This window comes from Mandrillus leucophaeus, unplaced genomic scaffold, assembly GCF_000951045.1.
Source record: "Mandrillus leucophaeus isolate KB7577 unplaced genomic scaffold, Mleu.le_1.0 Scaffold36, whole genome shotgun sequence".
Classification (NCBI taxonomy): Eukaryota; Metazoa; Chordata; class Mammalia; order Primates; family Cercopithecidae; genus Mandrillus; species Mandrillus leucophaeus.
The window spans coordinates 1,183,573-1,193,436 of NW_012103809.1; the positions used below are offsets into that span (position 1 = coordinate 1,183,573).

General features: G+C 36.7%; 1 protein-coding gene across 3 annotated transcripts in view; it reads right to left on the reverse strand.

The window, feature by feature from the left end:
- The window catches only part of BLOC1S5 (biogenesis of lysosomal organelles complex-1, subunit 5, muted), a 77,361-nt gene that overhangs the window by 35,689 nt on the left and 31,808 nt on the right, over positions 1-9,864 (reverse strand). The window lies entirely within an intron of this gene.

The window sequence follows — 9,864 nt, forward strand, 5'->3', positions numbered from 1 at the left end:
GCAATTCCTCAAGGATCTAGAACTAGAATTACCATTTGACCCAGCCATCCCATTACTAGATACATACCCAAAGGATTATAAATCATGCTACTATAAAGACACATGCACCCGTATGTTTATTGCAGCACTATTCATAATAGCAAATACTTGGAACCAACCCAAATGTCCATCAAAGACAGACTGGATTAAGAAAATGTTGCACATATACACCATGAAATACTACACAGTCATAAAAATGGATGAGTTCATGTCCTTTGTAGGTACATGGACGAAGCTGTAAACCATCATTCTCAGCAAACTATCACAAGGACAGAAAACCAAACACCGCATGTTCTCATTCATAGGTGGGAATTGACAATGAGGTCACTTGGACACAGGGCAGGGAACATCACACACTGGGGCCTGTCGTGGGGTGGGGGGCTGGGGGAGGGATAGCATTAGGAGAGATACCTAATGTAAATGACAAGTTGATGGGTACAGCAAACCAACATGGCACATGATACCTATGTATCAAACCTGTACGTTGTGCACATGTACCCTAGAACTTGAAGTATAATAATAAAAAAAATTGATGTTGGCGTGGATGTGGTGAAAGGGGAACACTTTTACACTGCTGGTGGGAATGTAAACTAGTACAACCACTATGCAAGACAGTGTGGAGATTCCTTAAAGAACTAAGAGTAGATCTACCATTTGATCTAGCAATCCTACTACTGGGTATCTACCCAGAGGAAAAGAAGTCATCATATGAAAAAGACACTTGCACACGCATGTTTATAACAGCAGAATTCGCAATTGCAGAAATATGGAACCAGCCCAAATGCCCATCAATCAACAAGTGGATAAAGAAAATGTGGTGTATATATATATACATACACACATGCACACAGATATACACACACACTGTGGAATACTATTCAGCCATAAAAAGGAATGAAATAATGACATTCGCATCAACCTGGATGGAATTAGAGACCATCATTCTAAGTAAAATAACTCAGGAAGAGAAAACCAAATGTCGTTATGTTCTCACTTATAAGTGGGAGCTAAGCTATGAGGACACAAAGGCATAATAATACAGTGAACTTTGGGGACTCGGGGAAGGATAGGAGAGAGGCAAGGGATAAAAAACTACACATTGGGTACAGTGTACACTGCTCAAGTGATGGGTGCACCAAAATCTCAGAAATCACCACTTAAGAACTTATCCATATACCCAAATACCACTGTTCCCCAAAAGTCTATTTTTAAAAAGGAATAAGAATCCATTTTTTTTTAAAGGCATAGAGTGGCTGAATAAACAAGACCCATCTCTATGCTGCCTATGAGAAAGGTACTTCACCTATAAAGACATGCAAGTTCTATGTGCTGATGAAAAGAACACATATTCTGCAGCAGTTGGGTGAAATGTTCAGTAAATGTCAGTTACGCTTTACATTTCCATGCAACCAGAAAAAGATATTCCATGCAACTGGAGACCAAAAAGAGCAGGAGTAACTACATTTAAATCAAATAAAGCAGACTACAAATCAAAGACTGTAAAAAGAGACAAAGAAGGTCACTATATAATCATACAGGGGTCAGTTCAGCAAGAGGGTGTAACAATTATAAATATCTATGTACTCAACACTGGAACTCCCAAGTACATAAAGCAAACATTAATAGATCTAAAGGGAGAGACAGAAAGCAATAGAATAGCTGCAGGAGACTTCAACTTCCCATACTTAGTAATGGACAGATCATCCAGACAAAATCAACAGAGAAACATTGGAGAGTTCAACTACAAACTCAACCAGGCCTTAGTGACACTTACAGAACCTTCACCCAACTGCAGCAGGTTACATGTTCTTTTCATCAGAACACAGAACATTCTCTGGAACAGATCATATCTTAGGCCACAAAACAAGTCTTACCAAATTCAAAAAGATTGACATCATTATCAGGTATATTTTCTGATCATAATGGAATAAAATTAAAAATCAACAACAAGAGGAAACTTGGAAAATACACACACACGTGGAAAGCAAACAACAGGCTTCTGAACAACCAATGGATCAGGTAAGAAATTAAGAAGGAAATTTAAAAATCTCTTGAAACAAATAAAATGAAAATACAACATACCTAAATCTATGAGATACAGCAAAAACAGTACTAAGAGGGAAATTTATAGCAACAAAAGCTTGTATTGAAAAAATAGAAAGACTTCAAATAAACAAACTAACACTGAACTTTAAGGAACCCAAAATTAGTAGAAGGAAAGAAATAATAGAGACCAGAGCAGAAATAAATAAAATTGAGGCTAAAAAAATCAAAGAATCATTAAACAATTATCAACAACTATACACCAACAAATTGGAAAAGCTAGAAGAAATAGATAATTTCCTAGACACATACAAGCTACCAAGCACAAACCATGAGGAAACAGAAAGCCTCAACAAGCTAATAATGAATAACAAGGCTGAAGCCATGATAAAGTCTCCTGTCAAAGAAAAGCCCAGGACTTGATGGCTGCATTGCTGAATTCCAGCAAATATTTAAAGACAATTTAACACCAATTCTACTCAAGTTCTTTAAAAAACTTGAAGAGGAGAGAATATTCCCAAACTCATTCTACAAGGCCAGCATTACCTCGATATCAAAATCACACAAAGACAAAACAAGAAAAAAAAAAGAAAACTACACACAATATCACTAATGAATGTAAAGGCAAAAATCCTCAACAAAATAGTAGCAAACCAAATTCAACAACACATTAAAAAGATCATTCACCATGGTCAAGTGGGATTTATCCCAGGAATGCCAGGATGGTTCAACATATGCAAATCTATAAATAAACCATACGGTAATTTCAATAGATGCTAAAAAAGCATTTGATAAAATCCAACATTTTTATGATAAAAGCTCTCAACAAACTGGGTATAAAAAGAACATAGCTCAAAACAATAAAGGCCATATATGGCAAACCCACAGCTAACATACTGAACAAGGAAAAATTGAAAGGCTTTCCTATAAGATCTGGAACAAGAAAAGGATGCTCACATTCACCACTTTTATTCAACATAATACTGAAAGTCCTGCCAAAGCAATTAGGCAAGAAATAAGGGCACACGAATTGGAAAGGTATTAAGTCAAATTATCTTTGTTTGCAGATCACATGATCTTATATTTAGAAAAACCTACTGACTCACCAAAAAGCTCTTAGAACTAATAAATCTACTCAGTAAAGTTGCAGGATACAAAATCAACATACAAAAATCCATAGCATTTATATACGCCAACAGCAAGCAATCTGAAAAAGAAATCAAGAAAGCAATCCTGTTTACAATAGCTACAAAGAACATAAAATAGCTAGGACTCAATTGAACCAAAGACGTAAAAGATCTATACAAGGAAAACTATAAAACACTGATGAAAAACATTGAAGAGGGCACACAGAAATGGAAAGATACCCATGCTCCATAACTGGAAGAATGCCATTAAAATGACAATAATACCCAAAGCAATTTACAGACTCAATGCAATCTCTATCAAAATACCAATGACATTTTTCATAGAAATAGGAAAAATAAACCCTAAAATTTATACAGAACCACGAAAGACCCTGAATAGTCAAAGCAATTTTGAGCAAAAAGAACAAAGCTGGAGGCATCACACTACCTGATTACAAAGCGTATTATTAATACAAAGCTACAGTAACCAAATCAGCACGAAACCGGCATAAAAACACACAGACCATGCATGGCACAGAATCAATAACCCAGATATAAACTTGCAAACTTATAGCCAGCTCATTTTCAACAAAGGCACCAAGAACATACAATGGGTAAAGGACAGGCTTCTCAATAAATGGTGCTGAGAAAACTGGATATCAATATGACTGGGAAAACTGGATATCCATATAAAGAAGAATGAAACTAAACCTCTATCTCTCACCATACACAAAAATCAAACAAAAATGGATTAAAGACTTAAATCTAAGACGTGAAACTATGAAATTACTAGAAGAAACTCTAGGGGGAAACACTCCAGGACACTGGTCTGGGCAAAGACTTTTTTCCGTAAGACCTCAAAAGTAAGGCAACCAAAGCAAAACCAGACAAACGGGATTACATCGAGCTAAAACGCTTCCGTGAAGCAAAGAGAATAACCAACAAGTTGAAGAGACAACCCACAGGAGAGGAAAGTATTAGCAAACTATTCACTTGACAAGGGATTAATAACCAGAATATATAAGGAGTTCAAACAACAATATAGCAAAAAACCCAAAGAATCCAATTTTAAAAATAGGCAAAGATCTATTTCAAAAGAAAGAGACGTTTCTCAAAAGACATAAAATGGCCAACAGGAATATGAAAAAAATGCCCAAGATCACTAATTGTCAGAGAAATGCAAATCAGACCCACGAGGTAGCATCTCTAGTTAAAATGGCTTTTATTAAAAAGACAAAGAATAATGGATGCTGGCAAGGATGTGGAGAAAAGGGAACTCTCGTACACTGTTGGTCAGAATATAAATTAGTACAACCACTATGGAGAACAGTTTGGAGGGTCCTCAAAAAACTAAAAGTAGAACTACCATATGATCCAGCAATTCCACAATACTGGGTATATATCTAGAAGAAAAGGAGAGAGACATCTGCACTCACGTGTATATTGCAGCACTAGCCAAAATATGGAACCAACCTAAAATTCCATGAATGGGTAAGAAAATGTGGTATACACAATGGAATATTATTCAGCCATAAAAATGAACAAAATCCCATCTTCTGCAGCAACATGGATGGAACTAGATGTTACTATGTTAAGTGAAATAAGCCAAGCACGGAAAGACAAATACTGCACGCTCTCACTCATATGTGAGAGCTAAAGAAATGGATCTCACGAATATAGAGAGTAGATTGGTAGCTACCAGAGGCCAGGAAGTATAGTGAGGAGGAGGGCATGAAGACAGGTTCATTAATAGATATAAATATACGGTCTGATGGAAGAAATAAGACCTAGTATTTGATACATCAGTAGGCTGACTATAGCTTACAATAACCTATTACGTAATTCAAAATAGGTAGAAGGGAATAATTTGAATGTTTTTAGTGAAAAGACAAGACAAATATTTAAGGTGATGAATATGTGAATTACACTAATTTGGTCTTTACAAATTATATGAAAGCATTAAATTACCATAAGTATCCCCAAAATATGTACATTATACAATAATACAAAAGTAAAGTTATTTTCAAAAAGCTAAGTAAATGTAGTATTAACTTAAAAAAAAAAATAATTTCAGCTTGGCATTAGGAACAGATTTTGGCCGAAGGCTCACTCATTCACTTCAATGAACAAATAACTACTGAGTGGCTATAAAGTAGCAGGCACTGTTCTAGGTGCCTGAGATACCACAGCGAACAACAAGAGTCCTGAGCTTACATGGAAGACAGGGATTTGGGACCAGGCTAAAACCACAAATGTGGAATTTAATTATTGATTGGTAAACAGATGATATTGAAAGGCGTGATTCTGTATGAGCTCACCAAGCAAGTGAGTTTAAACAGTAAAGAAGTCACGGAACCAAGCCTGCAAGCGCCCCAAGGTTAAAAGTCATGAAGGTAAGTGGGAACTAACAAAGTAGACTGAAAAGGAGGAGCCTGCGTTGTAGGAGGAAATCCAAGAAAAAGTGATAATCCAGGAATAAAGGCAGACTTTTCTTACTACCTTTTCAAAGATATATAGAAGTAACATCCTGAAGTGGAACTTGAGCTCTGGAGGCAGAAGAGCTAGGCTTGCATAATAGTTCCTCCAATTATTATTGGAGAATCTGGAGTGTTCAACCACTATAAATTTCAGTTTTCTCAACTATAAGGCGGGGAAGATGATAAACACTTATTTTACTGGATTATGAGAAAAAAATGAAAAAATACAGGCGAAAAGTCTAACTAGTAAAGTGCTATATAAATTAGTTTGTATTTTAAATTACAGTGTGTTCTTAAAGATTTCTAGGTAAAGATGGCAGAGTGAAGCAAAATCACACAAACAGTCCCTTAGATGACTCTCAAAACAAAGTTTTTTAAAAGGTAAAATCCTTCACCATTTACTAAACAGTAAAGAATTATAATTGCATACAATAAACTTTGAAAAGTGGTAACCAAGAATAGGAACACAGATTGTAGTCAAGAACTGAGATTCCTGGTGGCTCATGCCTGTAATCCCAGCACCTTGGGAGGCCGAGGCAGGTGGATCACGAGGTCAGGAGATTGAGACCATCTTGGCCAACATGGTGAAACCCCGTCTCTATTACAAAATTGTTAGAACTCTAATACGCTTTAATTTGTAGAAAAACAGACAGGGGAGGGGAGAGGAAAGAAAGGAAAAGAACATATGAAAGATAAGACAAAGTATCCATCCTGGAAGAAAACCTAATAAAAGTCTCTATAAGTCCTTTGCAATAGAAAGTAGCATTATAAGCTCAATAAATGTGATCAAACCTGATGATAAAAATACAGAATGAAATGAAAAATGAAACTACAAAGCCAAGGAAACAGAGAACTGTAACAACATCATTACAGATACAATAAATAAAATCAGAAACAAAGGAACTGAATCAGGTTGGTTGTGGTGGTTCATGCCTGTAATCCCCAGCACTTTGCAAGGCAGAGGCAGGCGGATTGCTTGAGCCCAGGAGTTTGTGACCAGTCCGGGCAACATGGCAAACCCTGTCTCTACGAAAAAATTAGCCAGCATGGTGGCGCATGCCTGTAGTCTCTGCTATTTGGAAGGCTGAGGTGGGAGGATCACCTGAGTCCAGGGGGTCGAGGCTGCGTGAGCCGTGACCACACCCCTGCAATTCAGCCTAAAAAAAAAGGAATTGAATTGTCTATGACTAAACATTGGCAGAATTTTAACTGTAGAACAGAAAGCAAGTATTATAAACCCTGACAAAGTTAAATTCACAAGTGAGAGAGTAGTGGAAGAGTGGCAGGAAGGGAGGGTTGAAAATCCTCCATCTCTCATGGCAAGGCATTAATTAATGCTACTAACAATTTGAACATAATACAAATGAACAGAAACAACATGACTACAACTTTTAATTATTTTCTATAATTATTTTCCTCATAATGATCTTTTAGTAACTACTATATTTGATGGTACGAAGTACTTGTTTCAAGGTACTGTCTTCCATTTTACTTTAATTTTTGTTCTAATTCAAATGAAATTAAAGTTAATACTTTAACTTAAAAGTTATATGATCCCATTCTTATCAAATGTTTTCTCTCCCTCTCATACCTTCCCTCCAACTTCTCCTCTCCCCTGCTCATTTATCCAGCTATCATTCTCTATACATCGTTCTTGAATACACATAAAGATGCCTGGAATGGTGTTCACCAAAGTTAAAAAGCAACAGCTTTTTTAAGTAGGTTGTTGTTGCTGTTGTTGCTGTTGGTTAGAGACAGGATCTCACTCTGCTGCTCAGGCTGGAGTGCAGTGGCATCATCATAACTTGTTGCAGCCTTGAACTCCTGGGCTCAAGCAATCCTACCACCTCAGCCTCCCAGGTAGCTGGGACTAGAGGCGCACCTCACCACACCTAGTTAATTTTTTTCAATTTTTTTGGTAGAGAGAGGGTGTCTTGCTTTGTTGCCCAGGCTGGTCTTGAACTCTTGGCTTCAAGCAATCCTCCAGCCTAGGCCTCCCAAAGTGCTGGGATTACAGGTGTGAGCTACCATGCCTGGCCTGTTTCTTTCTTTTTACGATTTATTTTCTTCTTTATTTTTTGCTTATTACTAAAATACATTAGGTTTTACTTTTAAATAATGCAAAAATAAAGTCACTGTTCTTAAAAAGAGAGAGGGAGACAAGGAGGGAGGGGATATTCTTTTATTATGGTCATGTTAGTTTATTTGAATGAGGAATAACCTAGAAGCTGTCCATCCTCCTTACTCTCTAAAAATCAAAGGCTGAGTCCTTGATACTAAGACAAGATCTCCTGACACCAAACGTGGTGAAATTTACAAGTCTATTAAATAATTAATAAACAGAACACAGACACCTTGTCTCCAGGATGAAAAAAAGGTAATGGCTGTATCTTCACAACAAGTTACTTTATGGGTTGCTCTTGCACACCCTGATGGAGCTCCTATTTACTTGTTTGTGGTTCTTAAGGAACTACAGAAGAGTTTTGGTTCTAAAGCCTCTGCTCACCTCATCTCAGGACACTCTGCAAAGTAGGTGGCAATGCAGCCAAACGCAGAAATGGTTCCAAGCTGAGTTCTGTACTAGGTCTCCATTCAGAGAGTTCTAGATGGTCCCACCTTCTTGGCCCTTCACCTGTTAGTTTTGTGCACAATGTCAGAACAACGTGTAAGACCCACATTTGTAGTGTTCTGAGAGGCACAGCTGACCACACACATAGTGTCAAACACGTATATGAAGAGATAAATGTGATGGTTCTACCAAAAAGCACAAAATGAAACCCAACTTATCAATAGTCTTGTACTATTAAATACTGAGATCAATATATTCTATACATAAACTTGCTTAAATGATTTTGCACAACTCCCAGATCGATTAGTAGTGAAAATAAACAAGTCAATACATCATTTAAAATGTCACTTTCAAACATGAAATTTGCCACGAAAGACAGCTTGGCCCAGACTAATTTTCAAAATTACATCAGTTTTAAAGGCAGTGACACTCAGCGATAAAAGGTACAAGAAAATACTTCTGTCAGAGCTTACTACAGAAACTTTTCCTGCTTCCAGCAGAAAACTGTTTGGAAAGCCATTGCCTGGTTTCTACAGCTGGCAAGACCCAATGTATTCCACACACAATGGAACCTCAATTACTAACTTCACATTTTTATGTCTTAATTCTGCCTTTCAAGAAAACGCACTTAATCTGGATTGTAAATTATCAGTAATACTTTTGTACTTCACTGAGAAGACCGTAATTTTAAGAGGCTCGTCCTCACATCTTCAATAACTTTAGCCCCAGAATGAAGTAAGTCAAAATAGTTTTCACTCAGTTTTACAAAATTTAGTTTTATATACTTACAATGTGGAAAAGGAAAGGTGTATGCATGTCTGCAAGGCATACGTAAACATCTTATTGATAACTGTTGCAGTTTTCCTTTTAGCATGCTAACTAGAATGTTTGACAGGGTTAAGGATGTGGCTATGAACAAATGAGGGCATGTTTGCTGTAAAATGCAAAAGCCTAAGGCCAATTTTATACTTCCGCTGTTCCACTCCGAGAAACCAAATGTGACCTGGGAGATCTATGTTTTCCAACCTCCTTTTAGCATTAGAGTACACAAGAGCATTAACTTGGACCTGGACACAAAGACTTATTTAATTCAGTTATTAACCAAGATCTCTCTGCTGCCTTTCTTCACCAGCCATTCTACTGCAGGTCAGCTTTTTTGTTTTTCATGGGGTTTTTTTTGGCTTTTCTTCCCCTTCAGAAAGATCTGTTTCCATTTTATACTTCAGTAAGCCATCATTATTTACCAGCGCTATCCCCACTTGTTGCTCTTGAATTCCTTCCTGCACAACACTTGGACAAGCTGAATATTGGCAATATAAATCTGGATTTTCTTAAATACTTCAAATTTCTAAATCAGTTACTAATAAAACTTTTATTTATTTTGTTATGGTTTGATATTTAAAATATTCATTTTGATCAACTATCTCTCCACATTAAAATATTTTATTTAATGAAAAAAAGTGATAAAGTGTAAACATTTATGAAACACTTATGAAAACATTATTTTCTAAATAAAGCTACCTCTAGTCCCCTGTGTGAAAAAGAAGTTTCATCTCAGATCTTCCCAGTTCCTGGTCATCAATTTTTTTTTTTTCCCGAGATGGCATCT